The sequence below is a fragment of the Anthonomus grandis genome, chromosome 1 (genome assembly GCF_022605725.1).
Source record: "Anthonomus grandis grandis chromosome 1, icAntGran1.3, whole genome shotgun sequence".
Classification (NCBI taxonomy): Eukaryota; Metazoa; Arthropoda; class Insecta; order Coleoptera; family Curculionidae; genus Anthonomus; species Anthonomus grandis.
In genome coordinates, this window is record NC_065546.1 from 5,357,587 (window position 1) to 5,374,489 (window position 16,903).

The window sequence follows — 16,903 nt, forward strand, 5'->3', positions numbered from 1 at the left end:
GAATTGTCAGATATAAGAAGCATAATGTTATTATTTCAGTAAAGCTACTACTAGACGAATAATTGTCAACCAGGATAAATTTAAGCAAATCTTTAACTGACCTAATATTTTTAAGTTTTTCAGAAAAACATGTTCGAAATGCTAATTGATTAGAAAGTATATCTGATATATCATCTTGATATATTTCCCGAATATTTTCAGCCATTTGGTATATTACTGTGTCACTAGAATTTAATAGAACTTCTGTATCCAAAATATTGAAGTTAGTAGATATTTGTTGTAAACTAACTGTTCTACATAGTAACTGACAGATTTAAATAACGCCAGCAATTATTTAAATCTGTGCTAAAGGCTAAAGGCTAGAAAAGATTTGCTTCGGCTGCGGATAGGCACATCGATGTAAGAATTAATAGCTGAGTCTTGGATTTTTATGTTTTTTATGTGGTTTGTTAGATTATATAAGTTCACAATATATTATTGAGTTTTAGTTTAAATTTACATCCTCTGTTTATTTATTTATTATTATGTTTATTAGCTGGCTACGGGCCCTTAAAAGTGGCGGGTCTGGTTCCACCGAACCCGTGGAACCATTGTAGCTACGGCGCTGGTCTCATAGATCTTCTGCAGTGAAGTAACAGCGATTTTTTTACCGTAGTGTAGGTTAAAAAAAATAATGAAGCACTTGTTTAATATGCGCTTACTTTATTGGACAACGCGTTTAAAATAGCTTCCGCAAATTTCCATAATTAAAAAGGCCCCTAAAAAATTGATACCTAAGTTACATTCGACGGGATAAACTGGAGAAATTGGAAGCTCTAATAATTACTGCATAAAGAGCAGAGTCCCGCTCGAAATCCCGAACGCCAGAGCGGGAGGCCCAACAAGCCCGCTGCTGGATAGGGGGAAACAGAAAGGGCAAGGATCAGTTTGGTCCAGACCCTCGAACGGTTGCCAGCGCGCCGTGAAATTTTCGCTCCGCACGTCAATATTTTCTCATCGTGACATCTGTATAACCTTTGCTGAGCAAATAATCGAGTTAATTGTGCTTGAATTGCGAATTTTGTGACGATTTTATAAAAAAATATTGTGTTTGTGTTAGTTATGTGAAAGCAGATTGAGTAGCGAGACGCTTTAGATAGAAGAACATTTTTAGAGGAAACAGGTATTGTGACCTATATCTTTATAGTAATCATAATAAATTCATAAGAAGCACTTTGAGGTAATGTGATAAGAATAAAATATGGTGCCTTTGGTTATCACTTTATGAGGGGCAGGATGTTTGCCTCAATAAAAGTGAGGTTAAGATTGAAATTATCTGAAATATATGTATAGTTTTATTTCACATTATTGTTGTTTCCGTAAATTATTTATAGAATAATAATAGTAAAAGTGATAATTTAAAAAATATGTGCCGTAAAAATATATTATATTATTTATGTGTTTGGAGAACATTAGAAATATTTACTGAATGCAATTTTACTTTTTACTTACACATAATTATCGTACTTTTTGCCAAAATATATTTAATAAGTTTAAAGCAATTGATTTAGGTGTGGCAAGTAAATAAGTAAGTATTTGTTTTCCTTATACCTAAAACTCTCTAAAGATTTAATTGTTAATGAATTGTCAATAATTAAATACTGCATACACAATCAAACAAAATTAAATTAAGAAAAAAATCGCCTAAAACACTAAAAAATCCTAATTATTTCATGGGCGTGGTTTTCGTATTTTTGTTTTACAATTTAAAACCAATTAAGACAAAACATTTCTGATTTATACCAGTAACATCAAAATTCAGAGAGATCAATAATATATAGGTTTGACTTAGATTTCAAATTACTTCAAAGGGTAATTGAGAATATTCTGGCAACATTTAGGCATGATAGTCCGGAAATGTCGATGCCAGATGCTTTTCCCGGAGTATCTTAGGGCTTTAAAGGATATCTCCTATTTCCTGTATAAAGTCGACTAAATTGAAATAAAAAGATTTCTTAATGTGTTTAGAGGAAATTTGTTTATTATATGAATGTCCAAAAAAAATAATTATTGTAATAATGGTGTCTAATTCAACACAAGCCGTGCGAAAAGTCTCTATCACAATAAAAAGTTAGGACAATAGAAGACAAATTATTAGAATACGTAGATACTTTTTTTAGTAAAAATTTTTAAATAGTAAAAAGTGTGTCAATATCTTTTACCCTGTACCAACCGAGGCTGAATTATAAAAAAAAAACTTAGGACTAGTAGGAGGCTTCGGATCACTTAGAATTTAACTATCTTTATTCAAGCTAATAAATGCGAGAGTTGTATGGTGCTGCATACTCTGTGGCTTAAACAATCTATTATTTTAAAAATCTCAAATGCAACCACATATATATTTTCATGTTATTAAAAGTAGGGAACAAAGCTGAATAGCCTGGTAAAACTGCATTTGGATATCATTTCTCAAACTAATGTTATTTCAGAAAATCCACAACATTGATTTTGTTATGTCCGAGATAGACACTTTCGGTACATTGCGTAAATGCAGAATATAACGATGATTTCGTACCTTTACGCATTCCGTCTTCTGAGAAAAGTGACAGAGGAAATGGAGAAAGCTCAAATTTAAGGTAATTCTTCAACTCGTCGTCAGATTCCTTCGTAATGCACATTCTCTGGAATAATATTAGTGGGGTTGTAGGAACTGTTTCATTACCGACTTTTATGCTACTATTAACCGCTATTAATGAAGTAATTTTATCCTTGCGTTGTAAAATTAAAAAACCCCGTTTATAAATACGAAAAATCTCGAGTTTTGAGTATTTTTTTAAGAACACCATCTTTGTGTCCATCTAATTTTTTATATATTAAACGTACAAAAAAACTGTTATAACATAAAATATAAGAAATTTTATTGTCGTTAACTTAGCTTAGAACCTTTTTTGTTATAAGGTGAACAATTACGGAGATAATCTTAAGAAACTGTTTCTTTGTACCTATAATCCAAGATGGCGGCGCGCGCGGTCCCTCCCCCCCCAAGGTCGAAAATTTGGATTTTTGAAGAGGGTCTACTCATAAATAATATATTTCTAAATAATTCCTACCCCACCTTGCACGCGAAAGATACTTTTTTTGTACCCACTTACTGGTCTATTATGTGTAGACTCAGATTTGGGTAGCTCATAAAATGTGTTCGAAATTATCATGTCATTTTCTTGGCAGAACTGTAACATTCTGTCTCTTTTTTATCATTTAACGACCTGAGGCCATAGTCTCCCACATATTATCCGTAATTTTGGAGTTAAAATTTTTAAGGATAAGTGTGATGTGACTCTATAGAAATATCATAAAATTTCTCAATTTCCTCATATAATTATTCAACAGGAGGAGCATAGATCTGTATAATAAGTGAAAAATTGATATCAGACTGTGTCATTCTTTTTAAAGCGACAACTGCTATGCCATTTTTATGATGCTGGTCTTTATTTTCTGAGAAATAGATCATACCGCTTGTCGAGAAGTTGCCTGTACCTAGTAAAATATGATGACTATCTTGTATCACTGATGCTTAGGATTTGCATCTTCTGTAATCTTCTCTAATACAATAAGTATGTACATCTTAACACTGCTCTTTATTGTATATACTCGAGATTAAAATACATGCTTTCTTCTTCTTTTTTTGTGAATTATAATCTATAAAATATGATGTAAACAAGAAAATAAGACTGTCTATTTTATAGTGTTTTAATTAAATTTTTTAATTTAGTTATTTGGTAATTTAATTGTAAACTATTGTAAAATGTAACGTGTCAGTTCCAGCCCTGAAGATAGCCTAAATAAAGGCCGAAACGTCGGAATTTTTGCTGAAATAAAATCAGTCTTATTTGAAATTCTAAACCTGCGATACTTTCCAGTAAAAATTAGTCAAAATTTTAAGGCATTTGATAATTGACCACCATTTCACGCACTGTGACAAATATTTTCCAGGCATTATTAAAATTTTAATTTTTTTACGGTTAAAGGCAGAATTTAGTCAATATTTTTGACATTTGATAGGTGACCACCGTTTTACAAAAATTGACAAAATTTTCCAGGAATAAATTTAAATTTGTATTCTTTTCATTATTAGAGGTTACAAAATAGTCGACACTTTAGACTTTTAACAGATGACCTGACAGATGAATTATAAAAAAAAAACTTAGAACTAGTAGGAGGCTTCGGATCACTTAGAATTTAACTATCTCTATTGAAGCAAAATAATGCGAGAGTTGTATGGTGCTAAGTATAGTGCTGGTCTAATATTTTAAAAATCTCAAATGCAACCACATATATATTTTCATATTATTAAAAGTAGGGAACAAAGCTGAATAGCCTGGGAAAAACTGCATTTGGATATCATTTCTCAAACTAATGTTATTTCAGAAAATGTAACTATTAAAAAATATAAACAATAAAAATTACAAAATACTCGTAAATTCCCATTGCCTAAGTCGAATTATGAAAACTCACGTTGTTAAGTATTTGCTTGAAGAAAAATAAAACAGCATACTATCTTTTATAATTTTTTTTTATTCAGGGCCTTTGACCGAGAATTATAAAATCTATCTAATATGGGTAAAATATGCGTTGGAAAATTTTAAAAATTTGGTATGCTTTTGCTAGTCAAAACACTTTTGGTAATGCCGGAAGTAAATATTGCTCTAGCGTCTTTCTAGATGCTCAAAATAAGCACCATTGTGTTCAATGCATAGCTGCACTTTTGCCTGGATATATACAGGGTGTCTCCTTTTTCATAGGGACAGTATTGCTATCTCCTATACTATAAAAGATACGAGGGCGGTTAAATTAGAAAAAAGTTGCGGCATTTTAGTCTGATTAAAAAAGTGTATTTAGATTTTTTATGCGACGTTTCGTTTTTTAGATATCATCATCAACTTTTTTTTCAAATACGGACCTGGATTTTTTATTTTATATTTAAAAAGAATTTTTATTTTCCTTTTCAACAATGTATAACTTAAATGTCTGCCTCGACGTTTCGGTATAAAAATAGCAGTTTTCAAGCTTTTTTCTTTAATACGGACCTGATTAGTATTTACAAAATTAAAATACGGCAGAGTTGGGTTAGCTGCTAATATTATTCACTAACATCAATTGCGGCTGATATTTTTTTATGTAGTTAGAAAAAAAATTACGATATGTGATTTGTTCGATATTAATATTCGATAACGAAAATCTATTTTCAAAGCTGCATGGAGAGCCACCTTTAATGAAAATGGAACCGTGCTTGCCGAATGGTTCAAACTTTATAACAATGTCAGATGTAAGTTGTAAAATGGTACGGTATAGTGATAGTGAAAAAAAGGACATGTACGATGTTTTTATAAGATGTTATCGAAAGGTTGATGATGCAGTAAGGGAGTATGCTAGATTATATCCAAACAGAACTGCTCCAGCGCGAAAAACTTTTTATTTGGTTTCAACCTCACCATATTTGGATGTGTATCAAAAAAACGCGGAAAATACCATGCCAAGAATACACACAACGATGTTAATGTTTTAGCTCAAATTCATCTTTATCCGGAGTCTTCATTAAGAATTATAGGTTCTGAATGTCGGATACATCCTTCAGTGGTCGGAAAAATTTTAAAGAAACATAGGTATCATGACTACAAGTTCCAACCGGTTCAGAAACTGCATCCAGGTGATTCAGAACGCAGACTTGTTTTCTGCCGTTGGTATCAAGAGATGTAAAATGCAGACCCGATGTTCTCTACGACCATTTTATGGACCGACGAAACTACATTCACTAATAGTGTCATGTTTAATCGAAAAAATAAGCATTTCTATGCGCAAAACAACCCACATTTAGTAGAAGAAACTAAGCCTCAAAATCGATTTAGTCTTAATATGTGGTGCGGAATCATCGGTAATAGGCTAATAGGTCCCAAAATTATTGATGGAAATTTAAATGGTGAAAGGTACGTTAACCTATTAAATAGTACGTTAACTTATATAAATTTCAAAGGTTACTTTTTTAAAAATTAAAGGGGTGTGAAATTAATCATGGAAAATACATGAATATCAAATATTTTAAATCATTAATTAATTTTGAGAATACCCTGATCTACTTCTCTCTTTAGCAAAGGAATCCATGTATTATGAAAATCAACCGAACAAGTAGCTAAGCATTTATCTTCATTTAACATTATAAATGCACTTTCCTTTAGCTTACGTAATTTTGAAATTGGTTCCTTTGCTAAAATTGAGGAAGCATTCCAGTCTATTCTGTGGTTATTGTCGAATGCATGTTGTGTAATTTTTGATTTTTGAAAATCATTGTTTTTTATGTAAGATTTATGTTCATTAATTCTTTTTGGTAATGGTCTACAGGTTTCACCTATGTAAAATTTACCACAAATACAAGGAATTTTATAGATTACATTTTTATTAAATTCATTTTCATTGAAAGGTTTAGTTTTTGTTAATAAATATCGTAATGTGTTTTGTGATTTAAAAATAGTTCTTATATTAAATTTTTTAGCAATTCTTTTTATCTTATCAGAAAAACCTGGAATAAATGGTAAAATAAGATTTGTTGTAAAAAGTGGTTGATTCAATTTTATACGTGGATTATCAAACTCTTTAAAGCAATTTTCTAAAAATTCTTTGGGATAATTATTTTGAATTAAGATATTTTTAATAAAATCTTTTTCAGTTGTTAAATATTGATTATTACAAATAATGTGTGCACGATCATATAAACTTTTTACCACTCCTTTTTTTACCATTATTGGATGATTAGAATTAAAATTAAGATATCTATTAGTATGAGTTGGTTTACGGTAAATTCTAGTTTCAAAATTTTGTAAATCCTTTTTAATTAAAATATCAAGAAAAGGAAGCTGACCATCAGCCGCCTTTTCAAGAGTAAATTTTATAGTAGATTCTTTTGAGTTAATGTAATTTACAAAATTTATAAGATCTATTTCGTTATGGTGATATATTGAAAAAATATCATCAATATATCGCCACCATATTTTAGGTTTTTTATCAAACGTATTAATAATTTCAGATTCAAAATTTTCCATAAATATATTACTTAAAATTGATGAAAGAGGAGAACCCATAGCAGTTTTGTTGATAAAATTCATTATTGTATTGGAAATAAGTAGTTTTTACACAATAGGTTAAAAGTTCTAAAATTGTATTAACGCTTAGTGTTGTACGTTCTGCCAAATTATTATCATTCTCTAATTTATTTTTAACAATATTTAAAGTTTTGTCAACAGGAACATTAGTAAAGACTTACAACATCAAAACTTACCAATAGATCATGAGGGTTAAAAAAAATTGTAGAAAGTTTTTCTAAAAAGTGTTGAGAATTTTTAATGTAAGAATCAGAATTATTAGTGTATGGAGTTAAGATATTTAAAAGATATTTTGCAAGAGGATGAGTAGGTGAATTTATGCTACTAACTATAGGTCTTAAAGGAACATTTATTTTATGTATTTTTGGTAAACCATAAAAATGTGGTGATTTACTATTATGTGGAGTTAATTTAAATCTATCAATATTAGAAAATTGGTTTTTATGCTTTTTAAGTAAATTATAAATTGTCTTTCAACTTTTTCTGTAGGATCTTTAGATAATTTAGAATAATTGCCATCATTAATTGGTTCAAATTAGGTATTTTTTAAAAAAAGTAGGTCTTCTTGTTGTTTTTTATCGTTTTTTAATTGTAATATCCATAACAAAGGTAGGTAGGATATTGAAAAGAAGAAACGAGCTCAGAGATTAATAGATTGAACCTCAGCTTCTAGGTATATAAAAAATCTATTATACCTCAAGTAAATTATTGTATTTAAAACTTATTAAACTTAAATTAAATTAAGTATATCGAACGGTATCGTTACAGATTTAAGTTCATATTTCTTTTAAATACGTGAATAAGTCTATTTTCTTCTTCTTTTCAATTGTTGAGCGTGTGAGATAAAAATTTCTAAATTGATTTTTGCTATAAGTGACGTAATACCCAATATAATAAGTAATACCCAATATAGCTCGAGATTTTCTCGACACAAATTTCCCTAATTGCTGGGTAGGAACAAACAGTCCTGTAAGGTGGCCTCCTCGTTCTCCATGCCTTCTTATGGGGATTTTTAAAAAATAAAGTAAATAACAGTGAAATAAATAATATGGAGGTGTTAACACATCGGGTCACTGCTGCATTTAGAGATTTAAAGCCCGAATGCTTAACCCGCTCAATAGAGAATTTAGAATTAAGGACCGTAAAATGCATTGAACATAATGGGGTCACTTCGAAAATTTTTTGTATATAGTGTAAATGTTATTTGTAAAAAACTGCTTAATTTCTTCTCAGAACTCAAGCAAGAAAAACAGCAACTTTTCTTGTCTAATGTATGAAGAGAACGTTGTTTCTTTAGTTAAATCGTATTGTTTTGTTATTTTTTTGGTTAATACACGTTTGTCATTTGTTTGTAAAGTAAATACAATATCTCTAATTAAAAGTGTAAAATTCTATTTTATTTACACATTTATTGTTCTCCTTCTAAATCTAAAGCAAGTACTCGTAAATTAAAAGAACCATACCAAATTTTCGAGTTTCTTTTTCTTACCCACAAAAAAAGGGGCACTGTAGTTTTAAAATTTTATGTTTGATACTGATGATAAATAGGTAAATATGCATTCAGAAGGTATTTTAATTTTGTAAATACTAATCAGGTCCGTATTACAGAAAAAAGCTTGAAAACTGCTATTTTTATACCGAAACGTCGAGACAGACATTTAAGTTATACATTGTTGAAAAGGAAAATAAAAATTCTTTTTAAACATAAAATAAAAAATCTAGGTCCGTATTCAAAAAAAAAAAGTTGATGATGATATCTAAAAAACGAAACGTCGCATAAAAAATCTTAATACACTTTTTAAATCAGAATAAAATGCCGCAACTTTTTTCCAATTTAACAATACTGTCCCTATGAAAAAGGAGACACCCTATATACAAAGCTGTATATACAGCATGTAGTTGAAAGAACTCAAAGGTCCATCATCTCAAAGAGACCTACGTAAGTAGAGACAAAATAAAAACTCCAAGTCTCGGTCTCAAAACAAGATTTGTTTACAGGAAATAGGAGATATCCTTTAAAGCCCTAAGATACTCCAGGAAAAGCATCTGGACTATCATACCTAAATGTTGCCAGAATATTCTCAAATACTCTTTGAAGTAGTTTGAAATCTAAGTAAAACCTATATATCTCTTAGTGAAACCTATACAGTGCATCCCAAAAGTTACGGGATGCACTGTATAGGTGCGGATGCACTGTGTTTTTTCTATGCCATCTGGGTGCATCCGCAGGGGCCTAGAACGCCGCTATACCGAGGCTCCTTTTTATGAGGAAGTGCAGGTCTGTAGATTCGTCCCAAAGCACGTCTTTTCTGAACATTGCAACTTGCAAAACTTTTTGGTCACTTGTTTCGTCTAAGACAGGCAGCACCAGACTTACATATACTTACTTTATATATCTTATAACTTTCGGGAAAAAGACTATTTGCTCTGAAACTTATCAATTAAGTTAAAAACGTACAGAACAAATAAATATACAGTGGCGCGGCATAAACGCGACAGTAAACATATTAGAACAAATGCACTAGAGCTAAACTTCAAAATTTATAAGATAGAACTATGATAATGACACTATCGTGACACTATAATATCGGCGGGTTTTGCAAAAATACCCAATATAATCTGCTGTCAGAATATTCATTAAATATTTTTTGAAGAACTGAAATAGGCTTTAAACTTCGGCCAGGTGATGTATTTTCACATACATAAGTGGCTTAGCTTGTGTGTTCATCCATTTTCGATTAAACTGCTTAATTTTATCTCCTACTTTGTCCAATAGCTAAATAGATTTGACAGTTGGTTTTGTTATTATAAAATAACTCACTTTACCAAAAAAAAAATAGTTTTTGCTGGCGGCTGTATGAGATTTTTTTTTTTGTCAAAAATATGTCAGTTCAAGTATAATTTATAATTTGTTTTTAATAGATTTCATGTACTTTCAATACAGGGTATCTGGTTAATAAAATAGGCAATCTAAGAATATATGCCTAGTTTTAACTGTAATTTATAGCAACTAGAAGTATTTGATAAATATTCAGGCCGTGAAGAGTATTGGGCAATTATGCTAGCTTAGCTTTATAGGCTTTTCGTGTGATATTTCAAGAGTATGTTATGATTATAGAGTCTTTAAACAAAAAAACTTTAAAATTGGAAGTATATCAACATTAAAGAATGACATTTTGCAAAATTTTATGAAATTTGTTTAGTAGAAAATATTAAGTTAATTTTTTTTATTAAATTATAATCATAAGCCTACGTAATTAGAAGATATAGTGGCAAATAATTTTCTTTTTAGATGTTTTTACATATTTATTACATTAAAATGATGCTCCTAGTATTTTTAGATAAAATTCATCACACTAAAAATAATATATGTATCATAAATTGTCTTGGTTTATTACTTATTATCTTGAGCTTTTGATACTATGTAATAAGTGTTTTCTTATTCTCTTTCTAATGTGTAAAATTAAATTTTACTTATTAAGCTTTTGCATTAGGTTACATTTTTAAAACACTAATATCTTTATATATTTTGTCACTAATATATATTATAATTGTATATTATATACGTTTATTACTACTTTTCTTATATTTTATTCTGTAGGTAAAATATTATTAATAAAATAATTTATTTATTACTTTTTTTAACTTTCATAGAAATTAATTCATTAAACTAGAATATGACTTTCTATATAAGTCCGCCATTCGCAATACTTTTATTTGATGCAAAACTCGCAAGCGATGCACATCTTGCTTTTCCAGTTTTACTTAGTTTATAAATTCGAAAGTTTTAATAATTTTATAAAAAAGTTTCATGGAATATTTGTTATATAAAAAGGAGATATTTATTTAAGTAGATATAAGTAAATCTAGCATTAAATTGGCAGTTCTTTAATTTAATAGTAACGTTTATTTTTAAGGCTGTTTTGTGATCTGGAATTGATTGAAGAGAGCAGAAGGTTGCTGGATAGGGATCCAATAAAACTAAAGCGTCTTTAATTTATACACAAATTTTATATTTTATATAAAATTTGTAGTATACAATTTTTTTTCTGTAGCAAGCATATAGGTACAAAAAGAACAAACATTTCAAAACTCACAAAGAAATACAGCATTTTGATTTAAACTGTACTAAACATGATAAACAGATATCACAGCACGAAACTATAAAATGGCAACGGAACGCCATTTTAAAAAATAAAATTGAATAAAAAAGAAGGTGATGTAATACATCCTTTGAAAGCTGCGACTGAATGCTTTATGGTCCTAGTATATTAAGTCATTACTGCTACCCATAGCAAAATTACAGCCTTTTGTTTACTAGTAAACTAGTAATAGGTAATTTGACAGAGGAGCTTTACTTAAATATGTTGGAAAATGTAATAGAACATAACCAATGATCCTTAAGATGATTGAAGACCATCCTCATGTATTTGAGTTGGAATCAGTTTTTCAACAAGATGAGGCACCGGCTCACTTTAGCAGAAATGTTAAAGAATATTTGACTAATATTTGGATTGGTCATCGAGGGCCTAACGAGTGGCCAGCCAGGTCGACCGATCTTACACCTCTGAACTTTTGGGGCTACTTGAAACAAAGGGTCTATGTGACCCAACCAGAATCTATCTTCGATCTACATTAAAGAATAATTGATGCATTTCGCAGTATTGATGTTGCCACTTTTCAAAATGTTCGTGAAGAGTTCTCCAATAGATTATTTTACTGTCTTGTAGTTAATGGTGCATATGTTCAACAGCTTTTTTAGTGAAAAGTGACATCTCTGTGTTACCTAAAGTTTAATTATTTTAAATAGAAATTAAAATGCGAAAAATAAGATTTTGAAAAGCTGCCATTTTGCTATGGGTAAAAGTAATGAATTGAGTATTATTTAATGTATATTCATTTCATTAATAATTTTTCATTATAATATTTATTAATAATTTTTATTTCAATAATAATATTTATTAAGTATATTATTAATGAAATGGGTATTATTTTTTAATGCGATTTTCACTAATGAAATGTACATATTTTTTTCAAGAGTTTGTAGGTGCTAGTTTTTTTATTGTCTAAAATATTGATTTTTTATTTAAAAACAAAAAAGATAAATAAAAAAATCCATCCATACGTCTCTAGATACATAGATTTTAGAAACATTATATCGAAAAATCATTTAGAAAAAAATAATAATAAACCTTTGAGAATGGAAATACAAAATTCAGGCAATTTTCTTACAATTTCTTGAACTGCCGATAAGTTTAATATTATTTGGCAACAACGCATGGCCGGGCTAGCGTGATTCAAATCAAGAAATTCAATTCAAAAAAAATTTATTGTTAACGAATTAAGAAATAAGCCTTCTTCGACTAGCATTATCCCCTCTTCACCTGATAATCTTAACGATTACTTTGTAAACGTGGTTAAAAACCTAATGACTACTATAACACCTTCTCATGATCCACTTTCATATCTCCTTAATGAAAACTTACATAGTTTCTTTTTACTCCTGTACTAATAACAGAGCTTCAAAGTACAATAAGAAACAAATTATCATCTGGTACAGATGGTCTTACTCTAAAAATGTTCTCAAATCTGCCTGATAACACCTTAAACCATCTGAGAAACCTAATTAACAAATCATTTGAAAATGGGGTCTTTCCTAACTGCCTTAAGACTGCAATAATTATTCCCTTGAATAAAGGAGGAGATAACGAGCAAGCTTCAAATTACCGTCCAATCGCTCTTCTTCCAACATTATCGAAGATCATAGAAAGATTGGTTAAAAAAAGGCTATTATCATTCCTGTTTAAATATAAAATACTAACTCCCCATCAATTTGGCTTCTTGAATAATAAATGCACTAATGACGCTATGTTCTCCCTTTTTAAAAAATAAAATAACAGTGTTTACTCTAGTATAAACAATCATCATTCAACAGCAACTATTTTCTGTGATTTTTCCAAGGCTTTAGATTGTGTAAACCATACTATCTTGATCAATAAATTAAAGCACTATGGGTTCAGAGGAACGCCTCGCGAATGGTTTAAGTCCTATCTTAGCTACAGAAGTCAGCTTGTAAAGGTTGATACAAACATGTCTTCTAGCAGACCAATAGAATATGGGTACCTCAAGGTTCAGTTCTGGGCCCAATTCTGTTCCTGCTATTTATTAGTGATATGGCATATCTTAACATTAGCGGTAAAATCTGTCTCTTTGCCGATGATACTAGCTTTATATGGAGCAATCCGGATGTTGCGACACTTCATGCAACTATTGCTAAAGACCTTATCAACATTAAATCGTGGTGCGATTTGAATCTTCTCTGCTTAAACATCTCAAAAACTAAAGTCTTATCTTATAATGGTACTATCCAACCCTTTGTACTTAGCAACACCAGCTTGGACGTTGTTGAATCTGTGAAATTTTTGGGACTTTTTGACAGCTCTTTAAAGTGGGAACTACATATCGATGTTTTATCTAAAAAATTAAATTCAGCTTGTTTTGCCATAAGATCAGTTTCCAGGGAATTAAATCTTTTGTCATCAAGAACAGTATATTATGCCCTTTTTGAGTCCCATTAGCATTCAGTCGCAGCTTTGAAACGATGTATCGCATGACGCCCCTTTCTTTTAAGTGGCGCGACACGCCGTTTTAAGGTTTTGCAAAATGAGCTAGGGATCAGAAAGTGCAAAAGTATTTAGGTTGCTAATGATGTATGCCAAATTTCACCAAACCAAATTTCAAAACAGATTTATCACTAATGTTATGTTAGCATCTTCGGGAAAACATTAAGGTCGCAAAATACTTCCTAGGCATCAGGCGATAGGTATCAGGTGACAAGTGACAAGTTACAGGTGTTAAGTTAGTTAAAAAAATAATCGACATTCTTGTGGTTAGGGGTCAGCATCGTTCCAAATTACAGATTTTGTGTGCACTTCACTGATTAGAATTTTACGATCTTCTTTAGATATTGCGTATTTTGCCAATATAAATTATTATTATTATTACAATAAATTAAAAGTAATTTTTTGATTATAATGATGTATACATTTGAAAAAATCAAAATATACTGCGCGAGAATGTGGCAAGTTGCGAATCTGTCACATTTTACAGCTACGGCTGATGGTAGGCAACATCATCGCGTTATCTCCTGTTACCCACAGAACACAAATATTATTGAGAAGTGATGGTTGCATACAAACTGATTGAAATTCTTCTGACAAATCAGCTAGCGACCTCTTGCTTGGCCACGGAAACTGTTGTAACTAACTTGACAGTTTGACGTGCCTAATTGGACCAATCAAAATGGTAGAAAGGTGTTGCTAAATTAAGGCGGGAAATCAAATTTCATTTAATCTGACAATCATTTAATCGTAATATCTAAAGCAAAGGCCTAATTAAAAAGGTTACTTATAGAGAAAACGGCCTTTTTGATTAGGTGTTACAATGTTTTTCTTTAATTATTTAATTTTGCTGAAAAAAAATACTTAAAATGATATACATAATATACAATAATTTATTATAACAGACATTATATAAATTAGAATTAATCTAAAAATGTTTAAAAGTATTTTGTTATCACTGAACTGCCCTAATTTTAAACAGATTAAAGGGTTGTCAAAATGTTTGTGCTATTTTTTCATCATACTGTATACATGAATTATACTTATTTAATATGTACTTGTATCTGTTTCCTAAAAAAAAATTAAACAAATTTTAAAATTATTTAAATTATAATTTAAATATTCATTTTTAAAATCAATTAAAAATTCAATAGCATAGTATTATCGAAAGAAACATATATCCAAAACAAAATAAACTCTTTGAAAATGAAAACAACGTTTTAGTATAAACATATTATATCACTTACATAGTATATATTTGTTGGTCTCTTATAATACTAACAACATATCTTGGAACTATAATATTAATAAAAACTTAATTCAAGGACAGATGTTTGCACAAAATAAAAAGAAACTCTTAAAAAAACACACGTTGTAAGAAAAACATAAATTCTGATTCATTCCGGGTGCTCAGGTCTCTTAGTCTCTATACCTATATCTCGTCTCAGTGAACACAGGAAGTGGTATGATACGAGCATGAAATAAAATTTAAAAAATATGCAGTGCAAACCTTATAAATCAATTTACTAAATGATTCATGTGAAAAAAAGACAAAATGAATGTTTAAATAAATATGTATTGTAATGTAAAGCCAGCACTATCAGCATTATTAAAATTTCTGGAGAGAACTGATCAGAAGAAATTCTATAGCTCAGTCTTAATAAAATTTACAATGCATATAGCTCTTTATGTTTTTCTTGTAATGGGAACTGAAGGAAATTAATACAATCTTTTATTACTATGTTTCTCAGAACCATTTAAAATAAACATATCTTACATCAAGGAAATTTTCAGGAAAATTTGAAGTCAATTTTTAATTGTTGTTAAGAAAATGAGAGGCCAGATATTTTAAATAATTTAAATACTTGAAAAGTGAAACTTCTTCATTAAAATCAACTGAATTTGATTTTATTAAATACTAAAGATTGACAATTCAAAAACATAATAGTTTTAAATAAAATCAGATTTTCTTACCAGAAACCTGGAATTACTTGCTGCTAATCAATTAAAACATTACTTCCAATATTGAAAGACATAACATTCTTAAAACAAATAGCAAACTCAACCCACGCTTGCATTCATTGAAATGAAAAACAAACTCAAATGGTATGACAATGACAAATGATGTTCTATTAGTCAATGTCAACAACTTGTCTGTAAGCTCCCTGTCAATTTTTCCAAATAGATAGCTAACATACGATTCCGATTTTCATTATACAAGCTTCATACAAGTGCTGCTACCCGTATTGGCCCGTTTTCACGCTCATGCAATTTGCGCCAATTGACTTGTGCATGCCCAATTTGCGCAAGTAAACTGTTGCATGAAAACCAAAATCGTTCACTTGCACAAGCCAAAAAGCTTGACTTGAGTAAATCTAGCGCGATCAGATATTTTGCATGTGGTTGGCGTAAATGCATGAGCGTATAAACGACACTCCAACTTTTTAAACACAGTTTTCGATCGCGCGCATGCTCTTGAACGCCGTTTTCTTGTTTTGACAGGTTTCCGCCGGGTTTAAGTTTTCGGTATTGTTTTATTGTTTTTGCTCTGTGTTTTCGCTGGGGTTTTCGGATATTTTGGGTAAATTTATGATGTCAACTAAAGAGAGAGAGTTTATGGGGGGGTTTATTGAGCTTTATAAATCGTTTCCATGTCTTTGGAAAGTAAAATCAAAAGAATACAGTGATAGAAATGCAAAATCACAGGCATATGAAATTCTTGTTGAAAAAATGCAAACGGTTGATAGAAAGGCAACCAGGGATACAGTAGTTAAGAAAATGAATTCAATGAGAACCACATATAGAAAAGAACTAAAAATGGTTCTTGAATCTGAGAGGTCCGGTGCCGAAACAGAAGAAATATATGTTCCACATTTATGGTACTACGAGTTATTAAGCTTCCTACAGGACCAGGAAACTTCAAGAGGCACTTTATCAAATATGGACGAAGAAAATGAAACTCAGGTAAAAACACATTCGTTTATTAACTTTTTTAACCGTTTTTTTTTTAAGAAATCTGTACTTTTTTTGGTTTTGGGTTTCTAAAATACATGAAACTAATGAAACTCAACAGGACTATATTGATAATCATCTATCCAAACTACACACGCCCATGCCAGTAACTGAATATTCTGAACCAAGTACACCTCG